The 17,867-nt window shown below is 41.9% G+C and overlaps 1 pseudogene; it reads left to right on the top strand.

Moving 5' to 3' along the window:
• Positions 1 to 1,208: 1,208 nt before the first annotated feature.
• On the top strand, positions 1,209 to 17,215 carry LOC133914012 (uncharacterized; annotated as a pseudogene).
• The last annotated feature ends 652 nt before the right edge of the window (positions 17,216 to 17,867 follow it).

The raw sequence follows: 17,867 nt of genomic DNA, 5'->3' as shown, positions 1-17,867 counted from the left end.
AATGGTTCCACTTTGAATTCAAAACTTGCTTTGTGTTTTTCTACCTTGATCTGCCGTATTTCACCACGAGGGAACAGTAAAGTTAGGGGTGTAAATTAATTAATCTAAGAGTACAACTCTCTTTAGTTTAACTAATAACACTAGTTTATTAAATTAAATATTTTTTTAGAAAACTAATGTTATTGGTTGAACTAAGTAGGGTTTGTGGATACTCTTAGGTTAATTAATTTGCACTTGCACCCCTAAGTAGAGTGTGTGACATATTTCGAGTTATACCAATTCTTGCGTTTGGGAATGCCAAACGCCACAAATAAAAAGCCAAATGGAAATGCGCCAATTTTTTCTTTAAGACTAAAAGGATAAAACATGTATTTAAGACTAAAAGGACAAAACAAAGAAAATATCTAGTGGCACATTAAAGATATATTTGGCAGAGCTCCTAGACCAGCTTTCAGAGATGAATCAGTAGGAGCTCTCTCAAATAGTATCAAATATCAGTTTTCAACATTCAGGGTAATTCTGTGGAAGTGATTTACTCAATGAACTAGATACTGAGAGTTAAAAAAATCTCATAATTCACTCCCCTCACAAAATCACTTACTCCATAGAATTTACGCTGAAGAATCATTTTCAGTCATAGAATCACTTTTTTCAAAGAATCGCTTCCCCAGAGAATTTAGACAACAATGAGCTCTAACAGACATACCTAAAACTAACTATATTCCATCCCATCTCCGTTTTTAACTATTGGATTTGCTTGCAAAATAACAAAACAACAACAAGAGTAACATGACACATAAAATGCATGAAAAATCAGCCCATAATGTGAGCTCTTCATTGCAAGTGGGGGCCAAAGTGCAAAATAATAGGGCTATAAACGGAGCATCCTTAAATAAACCCATAATTTCATGGTAAATCTCTTGTAAATATGTAGTTATTCAATGTAATCTTTTAAATATTTAATTTGCGATAGTTTAATCCATTCATCTATTTGTTATGAGCTTCACTCGTGTATAAATACATCCAACTAGTTTTAAAAGAAAGAAAAAATGAACTGGGATGTCAGATAGAAGTGATCACACATATCAAACTCGAACTTGGAAGTTGGAAGCGAGCATGCTCCACAGTCCAAAGCCCTCTCCCCGCACAATCCACAACCATAATCCCCTCCATGCAGACCAGCCGGCGACCACCGCATCTCCAATCCAATGGTTACAGAGTCATCGCCCCACCACTACCGCCAGCTCCGGAAGACCATAGATCTCTACACCATCACAGCTGCCTCCTCACCCTTCAAACGGGTACCCCTCATTCTCTCTTCCTGTTGTTAAGAATCTAATCTTTTCAATGATCTATTCACACTAGTGGCAAAAATCGTCTGATGAGACCTCTAATGAAGCAATGATTCTCTATCAATGTTTCAAAATTGTGGGGTAAATTAATTGTAGGCACGACAGTTTTCCCTTTTGTTTTGGATTGTATTACGGCTAATCAATTTCCTAACTTCTCTTTGAAGTTATCATTGTCTGTTGGGGAGGGGTGTCTCCCCAACAGCAACTTCCATCCCTTTATCTTGTATAAATGTACAATCAAACAATGCAATATATAATGGATGATTTGATCCTCTATTCCACTCTCTACTTTCTATACCAAATAGATTGCTCCATCCCAACAAATCGTGGAACATTGTTAATGCTGTGAACAGACATAATGAAATTCAAGATATTTATTTTAGATACAGTTTGTTAGTTTCATATATTGATTTGCTGTTAAAGTTGGTCAATTAGGACACCTCTTATCCATTACCTTATTCGTCTTAGGTTGAAATGAAATTAATATTTAAATAATCAATAAATACATGATTGTGGTATTAATCTAAAATTTATGATCTTGATAGCCACTTTTTATGTCAAGTGCTTAGTTGGCTGTTCAAGGCTTCTAGCTACTTGACATTCACTGACTATAATTCCATATTATTTCTCATCCAAACAAAACTAGATATGTGCAGGCAAGAAATGCAGCAATCATGAGGACAGGATCAACAACATGCCTGATGAGATACTAATCATGATCCTTGGCAAGCTAGGTACACGCACAACAATAGCAACCATCATCCTTTCGGAACAAGGGCGTCATCTCCCTTGGCGCTTGCCCACATGCTATAACCTCGCTGATGATGACATCCTCCCTCCACGCTATCACCGCCTAGAATGCCTCAACACGGAGGCTGAGGCGGCGCACGAGGCAGAGAAGAACGTGAAGAAGCCGACCAACATCTATATCATCAAGGCTCACCACGAGCATTGGGTGACCAAGATCCAGCTGCTCACAGCCATCCTAGAACGCTCGGAGCGCCGGACCATGCGGTGCTATCATGCCAAGTAGGTGAACACATTTCTTCTGGCTCCAAAGGATCTGCGTCAACACCAGTTTGTCTAGAAGCCGAGGCTCCAAATGTTGCGGCGTAGTTGGCATGATACCATTGATGAATGGATCATCGCAACCATTGCCATTTGGTGCATTGAGGATTTTGAGCTTGTTGTTGATGGCGATTGCCTGAGCTGTGACCTCAAGTAGATGGATGGATACCAGAATGTGCGGCTGGAGCGACTTGTGCTATCCAATTGCCAGCCTCTTTGTGCATGAAACAACTTGACAGTATAGAGGCTCAACAAACTCTCATTGTGTGAAGGTTCATATCTGGGATTGGTCAATGATATTCTTAGAAACTGTATGTAGCTAAGAGATTTCAGGATCAGATCTTCTCGTTGTTGCCTAGCTGCTTTTCCTATCAATGTGCCAACATAAAAAATAAAGATTCTACAAGTAGATAGGTGCAGCTTTGGGAAAATCTATCTATCTCGTTGCCTTGTCTTCAAACTTTTGTTTGCCGTGGTCACCCAACCAAGCTCAGGCATGTGAGATTGGACTACTCGTAGACTAAAGATGATCACAGAGATGATGACTTTGGTACCAACAGGACGTATCCATCGAGCAAGTTCTTCAGAAAGATCCCACCACTAGATTGCCTTGTTATGCAGTTCAGACGACCCCAGGTGAGTAATCATCTTTGATATAAACTATATGTGTATCAACACTGCATTGTCATTTAAAAATCATTATATCTTCATGTATGCAGATGTGGATTGAACCACTTGTTGGTCCCAACCTGTTCAGTCCGCTCAAGAAACTGTTCATTGCAAATATGCCGGTGAATCGAGATACACTCTACTATGGATTCTTCTCCTACTTGATGCAGCACTAGCCTTGGAATCGCTCCATGTTCAAAAATGTCGTTTCTTGACCACTTCGTTTAATGACCATGTATGTACATGCATGATGGAAAAATGGAAATAATTGCAAATTGAATTGTTCTGAAATCTGAATGCAGTTTGACACAAGCTCAGAAAAACGAAGCACATTTGGGGTGTGATTGGTTGTCCGCATGGATAGATCCTAACTCAGCGGATGCGCATAATCTCAGAGAGAAACATGTTTGGTTGTCTGCATGCATTATTCTAGCCTAACTCGACGGATGCAAATGTTGTTAGTCACTCTCCTCACTAGAACACGAACTCATGTTGTGAATGCAAGGGGGATGAAAGCGCACCGGAGACCAAGTTCGCACTGCTCAAACAATCACAACCTTTTTTGTTTTCTTCACCATTTATTTATAATACAAGAGCTCCTAAATGTGCCTACTTCGACTCCTAATCATGCGGCATGACTTGCAGTCCGTGCGCATGAACATGCAAGACTCGGCTAGCCTTTTGCTGCGCGTGACCCTGCTGAAAACAACTGTGGCATGAACGACAATAGCAACTAGCACCATGACTCTTAATTGAAAATCGAAAAAATAGCAACATATGAGCTCGAGCAACATATTAACCTAAAAAACTCCCCCTAATCCTATTGCTCCTTCTTGATCTCGATCACACCGATATTAGTGCGTATCCCTACGAACCAAACTCGCCTAAGGGATTTGGTGAGGATATCCTCGAGCGCGCCCAGTTGTGCTCTTACGCCCATCAAGATCTTCGGTCATGTTGCTGTCATTGTATCCCATCAGTTTCAGTGTTGATCTTTCTCCCTTGGTGTACCACACGTTGTACCGTCAGTCCCTGCCACACAATGAAGGATATGTTTGACAGTCGCATAATGGTCTTCCTGCGGATCTTCCATGTACTGGCACATAACCCATTGTGAACGTAATGTTAGGCCATGTGTGCACCAAGTATCGCAAGCTGTCGATGATGCTCTGGTAGAGCATCACGTCGACGGCCGATGCAATGCTTGCCTTGGACAGCTTCAATCGCTCTTCCATCAGTGCATAGCATGGATTGCACCCACCTAAGCCGCTCCTCTCCAACAGCTTTCGAGCATAAGCACTTTGACAGAGTTTGATGCCGTCCTCGCCCTGGCTTACTTCAATGACGAGGTAATAGGTGAGCAGGCTGAGATCGCTCATCTTGAACAACGACGCTACATTGCGCTTGAATTTGTTGATGTCGCCTTGATGATTAGATCATCCACATAGACACCAACAATTAGCAATCCCTACCCACCTCGTCGTGTGTACAATGCATGTTCATTGACGTATTGCTAAAACCTAATGCCGTGAGGTTGGCGTCCAGCAATGTGTTTCACGCCTGAGGTGCTCGGCGAAATCCGTACAGACCCTTGCGCAGCCAGAGTACTTTGTGTTCTTGGTGCTTGACGACGAATCTTGACGGCTGGGTGACGTAAACTTCCTCGACAAGCTATCCATTCAGGAATGCGGACTTCACATCCATATGATGGATGCTCCAGTCCACGCGTGCCGTTGGAGCCAACAACAACCGCACAGATTCCATTCCCACAATTGATGCGAACACTTCGTCAAAGTCGATACCTTCACACTGTACATAGCCCTTCACCACGAGACAAGCTTTGTGTTTCACCAACTCGCCCTATTCATCCCGCTTGACCTTGCGCACCCACTTCAATCCAATCGGTTTTCGCCCGATTGGCGGATCAACGAGCTCCCAAGTCTTGTTGTCCTCGATTAACTACATCTCTTCAAGCATTGCATGACGCCAAAACACCTCCAGTTTGGCCCCCGCGAACGTAGTTGGCTCCTCCGTGCTTACCGGGTGCAATTCATGGTCGTTGAGGTCTCGGACCGCCTTCCCAGTTGGCACGGTGTCACCCACGATGTCGTTGGCAGCACGGAACCGAACTGGTCCATCGTCATGTTCTGCGTTAAGGTGTTGCGATGCATCAAGGGGAGGCGTGATGAAGTGTGTCAGTGTGAGTGTCCCTAGCGCGATGGTGTTGCTCATTGGGGTGGCTTGCGCTGGTGTCACCATTTTGGTTGCGACCACGGCTGGTGTTACCGCCTAATCAACGCCTGGAGACACACCCTCGGGACCTCGATGCTCCATGTACTCGATAACAAACATGCCATCAAGTAATTCGGGTGTCCTCTTGCCTTTGTTCTCTCAGTTCCAACACGTCTTCTCATCGAATACGACATCGTGGGAGACATGAACATGGCGTGCACGTGGTTCGTACAACCTGTGCACCTTGGTCCCCGACTCGTACCCGAGGAACACCATGGTCATGCTTCTATCTTTGAGTTTCTGCAGGTTTGGCTTTGTTACCTTGGCGTGTGCAACACACCCGAAGACGCGTAGAAATGTGACATTCGACTTCCTACTATGCCAAGCTTCAAATGGCGTCATGTCGCTCAGACTCTACATGGGCGATCGATTAAGAAGGAGGATGGCAGTGGTTATCGCCTCTCCCTAAAATGTTGTGTGCATCTTCTTTGGCCTGAGAAAACTCCGAGCCATGCCAATGATCATCTGATTACATCCGTTCTGTTGAGGGGAGTACGGTTGTGAGGAACTATCCAGATAGTATTCTAGTTAATCATTAGGACAATCATTTTTCCATAATTATGTCCATAATGATTAACCAGAATACCACCTCGGTAGTCCCGACATGTGTTTACTTCCAGGATCAGAACACACGCCTTTACAACAAACACATCATCACAAGAAATAATAAAGAGTGAGTAATTAAATTGAGTTACAAGTCTTTAAGTAGATTAAACTTTACATCAAAATACATAACTCGAATATTGATAGAGTAGCTACACGGCGAAATAAGTTACATAACGATAAAAGATAGTTAGCACCATTGCCCTAAGGCGACACCCCCAAAATATCCACATACGAGTAGTTGGCACTACTTCTACCTATCGCCAACATCGGTGAGCGTAAAGTAGCCAAAAACTAAATCTTACTCACCTGAAAAGCAAAGAAAGCACATGAGTACGAAGGTACTCAGAAGACTTAATCTATAATGGACACTTATAGATAGTCCGACTATGAGGAGAATGCGATTATATAAATTAGCAAGAACTCGACCAAAAAGGGTTAAATGAATTTATAATGCAAATACGATTTAGACTCAAGTGTAAGCATCTATACCTAACCAAAACACTCTGGTATCCAGATATCATCAACATATCTTATTGTAACTTGTACCATTTCAACTCTTCATTAACACCACCATCTATGTTCCAACATTCCATCACAACATCCAAATAACGAAACTCTATGATTGATGTAAATGGACAGAAGCATGCTCATAACCGAGAGTGCGACAATTAGAATATTTTTACATCATGCAGGGGTACATCTTTACCCACACGACACGAGGACCATTCGGCTTGTGTCTCCTGCTAAAGTGCACACAAGGGTTACCCGTGTCAAACTTTTTCAATAGAGCTCCAATCGTTTGAACATGCACCTATAGGTGCGGAGGTCCACTAGGGCTACTCGCGGAGCATTCTAGTTACGCCTAAAGGTGTGGAGGTAGCTAGAATTACTCCTCGAGCAAACTAGATACCTCTACAAGCCTATTATGCCCACAACACATTTACGACGTTACCTCAACAAGCCTATTATACCTACGACACTATAGGCCAACAAGCCAAAAGATCACATCTACAAAAGATATTCAGCTTATCTTACCATTATATCGACATATGGTAAGTATAGAAAGTGTCAAAGTAAACTACAACAACGGTGGGTCCTTAAAAGATTCAAGCGGACCTATAGCATTTGAGACTCCCTTCTCGAGCCATCCCTATTGCCCGCTCGAACCTCGCCTCATCCTTACTAATTTACACATCCCTCCGCCATCATTATTTTTGGGAATAAAAGTAAGTCCTAAGCTCGTGAACGATGGTCGAACCACCGCTCGACTTTTACCGATTACTGAGCCTTGCTAAGCATAACGTATTCATTTTAAATTAGACCATTAAATAATATTTCTCGAGGTTACAATAGATCAAAGGATAACAATACCAAGGAAGGGTAATGCAATAATTAGGATCTACTCCAAAAACCCGACATCGGCTAACTATCATGTGTAACATACATATAGTATATTTTATCAAATTAAAGACAACATATGATCTAAAGAAATGGGTGCAACATGCTTAGATGCTTCCCTCGCACATGTGCTTCACACACAATATCACAATCAGGTTCTACCTCAAGAATACTCCGTCGCTCTCCAGTTCGTCGATCGCTAAAATAAAGAACGGTGAATCACAATTAACATGACAAAATGCTATGATACATACACCAAATGCCATGAAAATTGAATAGGATATGAGATACTGAGTAAAGAATATGAGGCAATAAGAATCATATGAATAGAAGTGCGAAAGCTCATGGTATAAAAGATTATTTAAGGTCTGTTAGAAAGGATCGTAATTAAGCTAGCTATCAAGATTAAATGAGATTCATAATTTAAATAGAACTTTCATACCAAAGTATATTTTTACTAGATACCACTGATCATAACATGAATTTTTCACGTGGTTTTATAATTTTAGGATATCACATTAATTAATTATTATTTAATTAAGCCAAAACATATTTAAATAATTAATTAATTATCAAAAAGTATTTATAGAGTTTCAATATTTTTAAATGTAGTTAATAGTCATACGAAGCTAACGCAACTAGTTTCATGATTTTTGAGTTCGTATGAATTCACTGTGAAATTCATAAGCTATCAACAAAGTAAACTAAAAAGAAAAACTTTGATGAACAGTAAAATTTGGAAGGTCCGGGTTGAACCCGGAACTTTTTGGTACCGAAACGGGGCCCTTTGTTAAAAATTATTTGGATTAACCCAAAACTTACAGGTTGTAGTAGAACGCGAGTTTTTCGATGATTCATCGACTGATTCAACTTGTATGTCTCTCTAAATTGATGATAAACATGTTTGGAACTAATGCAAGGATTCTAGAGAGGTGAGGAATGAGGTGGTGTGACATTCATACCTTGCTTCTTGCTACTTGTGTGGGATTTTAGGGAAGAAATGTGAGGATCTTTGAGAGAGGGGGGAAGAGAGATGTTGCTCCTTTCTTGGCTGGTTTGAGTGGGAGTGAGAGAGAGTGAGGGAGGCGTGGGGGAGGGGTGAAGGAGTGCTACTGCTGAAAGATAGGAGAGGCGGTGGGCAAGTGAAGTATCTGGGCCTCTAATTCGTGTTTTGGTAATTAATGACAATATATCTTTTGTGGACTAACATGTTTGAATGAGTTATAAAAAGGTTAGTCACAAAGATATTACGAAGTTAGAAGATGCATGAGTGGAAAATATGAAAATGACTAGCTCAAGGTAAATGTATAATTGTAGGGTATTTTATTTTGTCAGTCAAAGAAAATTAGAGAAAAGAAATTGACCAGATTGATAGGATAAGCATCGTACTATTAAGAAGGGTTGATGTGTGTTTACTATTAAGAAGGGTTGATGTGTATTTACTTGAGATATCTATAGTGCCACAATTGCTCACACTTACATTTCATATAGAGTGAGAAATTTAGTTTGAGAAAAACCAAGGAAAGGCAGTACTGTTCGAGTTTCATGTGTGGCAGTCAGACCGTCAAACGAACAGAGTGGTTTGGACCCCCTAATCTGTGTGGCAGTCAGACCGCCTGGCATGACCGGTCTGACCGCTGTATAAACTTGGTCAATGCTTAAGTCCCAGTTTGACCGACGAGTGTGCTGGTCTGACCACGAAACGAACAGAGTGTTGTTCCCTGCTCGCGGTCTGATCGTGAGGGGTAGCGGTCTGATCGCTAAACGTGTGTCACTGTCATCATCATGTCTTTTATAGCCGTTGTAATTGCGGCAGTTCAACTGCCGATTGAACTACGGTCTGACTGCCCAGTGTGCTGAGATATCAAATCAACAGCAACGATCACATTTTTGAGTGTGGGCTATAAATAAGAGCCTGACTGGTTCAAGGAACCTCTCTAGCATTTCATTACAACCCTTTTGAGAGTGTGAGAGCATATAGAGCATATAGAGCATAACTTTAAAAAGTTTGAGCATTGAGGCACTAGTGATCTTTCAAGCAAGCATCATCGATTTATTACTCTTGGAGGTTGCCGCCTCCTAGACGACTTGGAGGTTGTTGCATTGTTAAACCCTTCAAAGAAGATTGTGAAGAAGCCACGACGGTGATTGTGAGAGGCTTTGAGCACGCCTTGCCGGAGAGGCAAAATGCGAATCTAGTGGAATCGAGGTATTGAGTGGTTCTTGTTCTATTTCGGCTTAAGATCAAGTTGCTCGGTGTGAGCTCTTTTCTCTTGTGAGAATTAGACACTTGATAGAGAAGCGGTTAGAAGCTTGAACTCACCTCAACGTGGATTAAGGTGATAGGAAAATCACCGATACTACGGGAAAAATTTCTTATATCATCCTTGAGTAATTCCTTTGAGCAAATTTACTTTATGCAATTTATCTTTCTAGAATATAAATTATTGCATGTCACTCTAGGATTACAAACCTTGCCATAGCTTTTAGTTATTTTCTTATTACTCTAGTGATCTTTAATTTGTTTTCGTAAGTTTTCTTGATCGCTTAGCATTTAGTTTTAAAACCGCCTATTCACCCCCTCTCTAGTCGGTATTCTAGATCCTACAACAAGTCAAATAGGCCCCATGTGTAAGTGTCTCTTGTCCAATTTCAGCTACATTTCTTTTCCTTTCTCTCTCTAATTTTTATTTGCTCTTTTATTAACCCAAACATATGTGCTCTAGTGCTATGGAGCTCCAAAATTCTAGAATTTTTTGTGTCACAATTACAAAGCAAGATGAATCCATTTAAAAAGGTTTCATCCACAACGCCTATACGAGACTTTAACTAAAGGAAAAACTCTAACGTCAGTTATTTTCAAAACACTAGCAAAAGTTAAAACCAACATAGGAAAATAACAAGCACTAAACAAAGCTCATGATTAACATAATACTCATGATGCATGATCATGCTTAATGATATGCTTACGGGTTTGGGACGTGACAACGGTGCTGTCAGATGGCGCTCAACTCCTTCCTCAGCACAGTACTAGCCGAATTCGACTGAAGTAAATTTGCCCCATGGTCAGTTTGTAGCGCATCTAGTCGTCAGCCTGTCTCCACCTTAACACACACCTTGAACATCTTGATCTCTGCCAGAGCTTCATCCTTGTTGGTCAGCAACTGCAACCACATGAAACAATTGTAGTCGTCAACTAGGAGGAGGAAATAGTGCCGCCCGCCAAAGGTCGCTAGAGAGATAGGGTCGCTCAAGTAGCCATGCACAAGGTCTAGTCATTGTTCTGCACAGTGATGACTCTTTGTCGAGAACAGGTTTGTACGTTGCTTGCCGGTAAGGCAACTATCGTAGATCTTCCTGTCATGGTTATTCTTTTATGTGCTTGCAAAAATTACCCTTTACTCGCAAAGGATGTTGAAATAAAAGGCAAGTGCATTAAGAGTTAGAGTCTAGATTGGAGAGTTGATCGGTGTTCTAAGGTTGTGCAGCCGAATTGTTCCACCTGCATCATATTTAAGGACAAATTTAGCTGGGTAAGAGAGAAAGCTTAGAAGCTCATAGTGGAAAATGAGTATCTCCTTTCTCTTGTGGAGAAGTGCTCAGAAGGTAAGGGTAAGATGGATTTGATTTTGGCCAAGACCAAAATATGTGCGAATAAGGCAGGATTAGCTATCGGTTTGGATTTGAGAGAGTGTCTTACAACAAGCTTGGCAAGACTTTTTTCAGCACAGGCAGTTCGTGCACCATGCCAAGGTGTGCGAGTTTCTTTAGTGCGTCGAAGTTCAGATGACCGAACTGACTGTGCTAAAGCCATGCCTCATCTTCATGCCACATTGCCAAACACACTAACTGCGTGATGTTAAGCTTAAGTGTGTACAAGCGGTTCTTAGCCCGAGTTACCTTGGCGTTGAATTCCCCCATCGATCAGTACCTGACAGCCACGCTCATCGAGCTGGCCTATACTGATGATGTTGGGCTTGAGCTTTAGGACGAAATACACATTGGTGATGGCACGATGCTCTCCATTTTGGCACTTGAAGAGCACGATTTCGCGCCCGCGAATGTCGACGATAGAACCGTTGTCAAACCTCACGGTGCTGACGATGCTGGTGTCAAGTTCTGTGAATGTGTTGCCGCCGCCAGTCATGTTGTTGCTCACAGTTATGTCAAGGTACCACACATCGCTCCATCCTTCTCCGTCGTGGCCGAGGTTGACTTGGGGGTGCGTCTCATCCAGCTCAAGTCCTTCTGGCCGACTCAACTCAGCAGAGTCAGTGAACGCACACAACTGCGTCGTCAAGAGTGTTGGTTCATCGTCCTCTTCACCTTGCACCAGATGGTCTTGCTCAGTGCGCTTCGGTTGCTTGCAGTCCTTGGCCCAGTGGCCGAGTTTTTCGTAGTTCTGGCATTTGTCTTGGCTCACATCACGACTGGATCGTGCCTTCGGTTCCCTCGTGCCAGCCTCGCCTTCTTCCCGGCCGAGCTTGTCACGACAGTGCCCATGGCCGCCTCCCTTTCAGGGTCCTTCTCCTCTCTGGTGTTCCTTCATGCATGCCTCTCATTCCTCCTCAATGAGCAGGAGTCTATCGCCTGAGGTCACCGGAGGGATGGGCACGCACTGATCCTCGACGGCCTTAAGGTGGCCTATTACTTATTTGGGCGACAATGCGAACATATCAAGCAACATATCAATGGACAACGTGATTTGGGCAAACCTCGGTGGAACCATACAAAGGTATTTCTCGATCACCGCCGTGTCGCTGATGACATCTCTGACATGAGATGTGTCACTAGCCTGCTTAGTCGCATCGCGAAGTCCTCGACTATCTCACAGTCACAAAACTCAATCGTCTCGTACAGCTGCTGAACTTTTGCCTTCCGCACGCGATCAGTCCCGATGCACATCGCCTTGAGGCTATCCCACGCCTCCATGGTAGTGCGTTTAGTCCCAAACACAGAGATGATCTCCGGTGGGATTGCACGCAGAATGGCCTTAAGCGTCATGTGATCTTCTTGTTCCTCGGCTGCTCTAATGTCGATGGTGTCCCAGAGCCTGCGAGCTTGGAGCATCACCTTCATGATTGTCACATCCCAAATCTCGTAGATATGTTAATAAGCATAATCATGTATCATAAGCATCATGTTTAATTGTTGAGTATTTGTTAATTTCAATGGTGGCTTAACATTTGTTAAGAGTTATGAAAATAACCCGGCCTTAGAGTTTTTGTTTAGTTTAAGTTCCGCATAAGTGTTGTGCGCGAATCCATTTAAAATGGGTTCATCTCATTTTGTAATCGATGCACAAAAATTTCTAGGATTTTTGGAGCACTAGAGCACCTCCTTTGGGTTTTAATTTGAGGAGAGAAAGAAAAGGAATTGCAGCTGATATAGATGAGACTTTGACATGTGAGGCCCACCTGGACAGCCCACCTCCTCCTCTCCACTCGGTTGCATCAGCACTAGCTCTCTCCCTCCCCTCTGTAGGATCGAGGAGGTCGACTATAGGGGTGAATAGGCGGTTCTAAAAACTATCTATCAATTTAACCGATAAAAGATGTGGAATTAAAATGATCGGTTATAACACATATAAAACCTTCAAACTCTGTCTCAACAAAGTGACCAATTCTATGTCTATGTCAAGGTTTGCAACCTAGGGTGACATGTAAACAATTATAATTCTAGGAAAATAAATTGCACAAGGTAAATTGCATGAAAGTAAATATCACAATATAGAAGTAAATAGCACAAAAGATGACACCTGAAGTTTATCCCGTGGTATCGGTGATTCGCCGATCACCCCTAATCCATGTTGAGGTGGGATCAAGCTTGTAACCGCTCCTCTATAAAGTATGCAATTCTCACCACGAGAAGAGGCTCTCTACGAGCAACTTGATTTTGAGCCAATTAATCCAATGAACCATTCACTACCTTGATTCCACTAGAGTTGCACTTTACCTCTCTAGCAAGGCATGCATAAAGCCTCTCACAATCACTATTGTGACTCCTTCACAAGCTTCTTTGAATAGATCAACGGTGTAACCACCTCCAAGCTATCTAGGAGGCGGCAACCTCCAAGAGTGACAAGCCAAGACGAACTCAACTCTCACCAAGTATCTAAAGCTCAATCACTAATGTAAATGCACTTGATTCTTACCTCACAACCCTCTCTATGTACAACACATGCATAAATGTGTGAGGGAGGACTTTTCATAGCCCAAGTACGCTCAATGGGGGCAGCAACTGTTACACAAACCGTTGGACACAGGATATTTATAGTCCACAACTCGAAATGTAGTCGTTGCCTAAAATCTGACTTATCTATGTATCTGGTGGTCAGACTGCAATGCATCTGCCAGTCATACCACCACTGGATAAACAACTCTAAAACTAGTTGTTATTGACTTTTCAGGCCTCTAGCGGTCAGATCGACCCTCTTGGCGGTCAGACCGCGAGCCTTGAACAGAGGTCCGAAACACTCTGTTCTCTAGCGATCAAACCGGCAACACCTGGCGATCAGACCGGCCACCTTGGCAGTCAGACCGCCACCTGTTCTAAAGAGATGAAAGTTCTTTGCAAGTTCCAAGAGTCTGACCACCCACCTTAGCGGCCAGAGCGTCACCCTGGCGGTTAGATTGGAGTTCTTGGTGGTCAGACCGCCACTCCCTGACCAGCACAACTGATACTTAGAGAAATAATGATAATTTTCTAACCCGATATCCGATTTAGGTGATCTTGTACTCTACAGAAAGCTTATTCATAGGGCTACATATTCCGTCTGATTGCTTAATCTCAAACACATTGGATCAAAACTAAAACATAGTCTAAAAACCCACCACAATAAAAACTACATGAACCTTAAACTTTTGCAAAATAAATTTGCAACCTAAAGGTTCCGTGCGACCAAGGGTTAATGCATTCGCTATGTTAACTTGCAAACCACCTTTGCAAACTATATCATACTACCAAAAAGAGTATGCACATGCAAGATTAATCTTATCAACATATGGTAAAACTCAAGCAACCGTCAAGACTCCTCTCAATAGTACGATATTTATCCTATCAATCCGGTCATTTCTCTTATCTAATTACCATTGAATGGCAAAAGAAAATACCATATATTTTATACCTTTGCCTTTAGCTAGCCATCCCGCCAGACTTGATGAACATATCATCCGAGTCCCGATGCTTCTTCTAGGATTGTCATCAACTCTTCACTTGAGCTTATGATGATATTCATCCTCGCTTCCCATCTCGATCCTCTCTTGATCAAGCTCGATGAAGTTCACTCGATTGCTTCCATACACTAAGTATAGAAGATTTGTCTTTTCATATCATCTTCATCTGGTTCACCACCAAAGCATGAACCATAAGCATCAAGCATACAAGTTGTCACTAAGCTTGTCTCAATCTTGCTCTTCCAACTCGGCATATTGAATATCTCAATTTAATATTTGCCTTCATATGGAACCTAACCCTAACTTACTCTCAAGCAAATAGCACATAGATTAGTCCATAAAACTCCATTGATAATTTCATACCTTCAGTTACTTGATCTCCACAAGTAACTTTGATCTTCATGCTTATTGCCAATATTCTTAAGACCATCCTCAAACTCTGAGATATCTTCCTCTCTAGCTTCTTCTTCTTCACATGAGCATCACTTATAGCTCCATAACCTCAATGCACATCTTTTGATCCCATGTCATTCCTCAACAAATCCATGTTTTATCACTTATGCATCTCCTATTGAATATCCTACAAATAATTCTCAACATAATTGTTAGTTCATAGGTATTATCATAATTTACCTAAGCATTACCTAAAGCTCATTCATCTTGATGTATTTCTCTTGATCACATGATACTCCTTAATGAATCCATACTCAATCCTCCATGCATCACCTATGAAAATAACCTACTAACAATTTTTAACATAATTGTTAATTCATAGATATTGTCATTAATTATCAAAACCACACTTAGAGACAAGATGCACCTTCACTCTCACTCTCACTCTCATGTGCTCTCTCTCCCACTCCAACCGAATAGCAAAGAGAGCAGCATCACCTCTCTCAAGCTTCTCTATTTTTATCCCCAAATCCAACCTCATAAACTTAGATTCGAGGTATGCATATCACAATATCATGTTCCCTAACTCCCTAGCTCTCCATTTATCCAAGTTTCAGTTGCATGTATGAAGATTTGGAAGAGTTTCAATCCATTTTCGTCACCCCTTTTCTCTGAAATTTTCAGCAACCTTGTCCCTCTTCTCCAAGCCTTTTTCCTCTATTTCTTCCCCAACCGAAGGTCACCGGCCTCGACAAGGATGTGGGGTAAATCTCTTAGGTTCCCAAGGTGAGAATGCACGGATGGGTTTTGTTAATTTTGGATTCTTGAGCTAAAATCTAGTAGTTGTGAATCACCCTTGTGTTCTTGATGTTTTGGAGCTAATAGGAGATTTTGGATGAGGTAGAACCCGGGAATCATGTTTGTTTTGTTGGTAGATGAAGCCTAGAACCAATGCATTAGTGCAAATATATGCTTATGTGGGTTCGATTTTAACATGCAAGTTGAATCAACCGACGAATCATCGCAACCTCGCATATGCCAGAACCCGGAAGTTCCAGTTTACAACCTGAAAGTTCTGGTAATCCTAGTGGGTGTGATTGTGTAAATGATCGTCCTAATGATTAATTAGAATATAATTTGGATGTGTTCCTCATAATGACCACCGACCAGTTATCGTAGTTTATTCAAGCAAGGGTTGGATATGCCGCCGAGCCTCCCACCTCCCACACCGTCCGTTGCACCATGATCGCACGGTCCACCGTCGTTACGGTTTTGTCCTCGGTACGGAGGGACAGAGGGAGACACACGACGTCCCCCGGTGCAACGGAGTTCTTGATTGCCTCGAGCATGGAGCATAGGATTCTGACAGGGTTAGGCAATCGATCAACATCGGCTCTGATGCCATGTGTTAGTCACTCTCCTCACTGTATTGTCTCATAGTCAACCTCACCAGGACACAAACTCACGCTGTGAACAAAAGGGGAATGAATACGCATAAGAGACTGAGTTTGCGCTGCTCAATCGTGCACCCTTTTCTGTTTTATTTTCTGTTTATTTATAATACAAGAGCTCCTAAACGTGCTTACTTTGACTCCTAATCACGCGGCACGACTTGCAGTTTGAGCATATGAACACGCGAGACTCAGGTAGCTTTTTGCTGTGTGTGACCCGACTAAAAACAACCGTGGCACAACTAGAAATAGCAACCCGTGCCATGACTCTAACTGAAAACTGAAAAAATAGCAACCTATAAGCTCAAGCAACAGATTAACCTAACAAATATACGACTGCAACCCGACTCTACGGATGCAGATTTTTGCATTCGTTCACACAGAATGATCTACTTATCAGTATTACAAAATTACCTTAATATGAGTAACTCATCAGAATCTAAGCTCTTAAATCCACTCATGTGACATCAAATTTAATCAACTAAAAAAACTTAACTTAACTTATACAGACAAATACAACAAACTAAACACTTATCTTTTCAATAAATATGACTCCAGACTACTTCTTCTTTTAAGTTATATATACGATTCATAAAGACCATCAGAAAACCAATCACGCCCTTGTTTTTTGCGCCGGCCTGGACGCCAATGAGCAGCAGGATCAGTACCATCGCCTGAAGGCGCTCGTCGTGGCCGGCCTCCACGGAGTGGGCTGCAACTCGGCTTCGTCAGGCTGATCATGAAGAGGTCACCGTTGCTCGATGACCTCACGGCTGAGTTTCGCTGGCCTCCTGAAATAATTCTGGAATGAAGCTGTAGAGCTTCGTTCTTGTTCCCTTACCGTGCTTAGGTAAGTTGGATTAAATCTAGAAAACGTGTAATTATTTGTGTGTCTTGTGCTTTACTTTGCTTGACGATGCAAAGTATACAGCTAGAGCTAGCTGTTCGGATTCCATGGTTGTTCACGAGCCAATGCAGCTTGACTTGACCGGATGAAATGACCAGTGCACCCTCTGGAAAAATCTTGAGAAATGCGTGCACTGTGGTTGACTCCCTCGCCGGCCAAAGCTGAACAGTAAAACACCCATTCTTTTTAAAAGAACCCGTAAAACATGCCATGAACACATTCAATGCATGTTTAGCACTGACGCGACTTTTTAGCCCCTCTTTTCAGACGAAGTTACAGAGTTTCATGTGTCGCTACAAGTATGAACTATGGTTCGTCTCTTTTTGCCTCCTCATGGTAGATTTCGGTCCTGATTGTTTTTTATTTTAATTATGAATTATAGCTCTGAAAGAAAAAAATGATCATAATATAAAAACTATTTCTCACTATCCATAAGTTAAATTATACTATAAAATTTCATAATTCATAATATAATATAAATAAATAATAAAGTAGATTCATTTATGTGCTTGATATCAGTTGCTATACGTTTTTGAGGTTACAACATTGACATGCT

This window comes from Phragmites australis, chromosome 4, assembly GCF_958298935.1.
Source record: "Phragmites australis chromosome 4, lpPhrAust1.1, whole genome shotgun sequence".
NCBI lineage: Eukaryota > Viridiplantae > Streptophyta > Magnoliopsida > Poales > Poaceae > Phragmites > Phragmites australis.
This window is presented reverse-complemented; position numbering and strand designations above follow the sequence as displayed.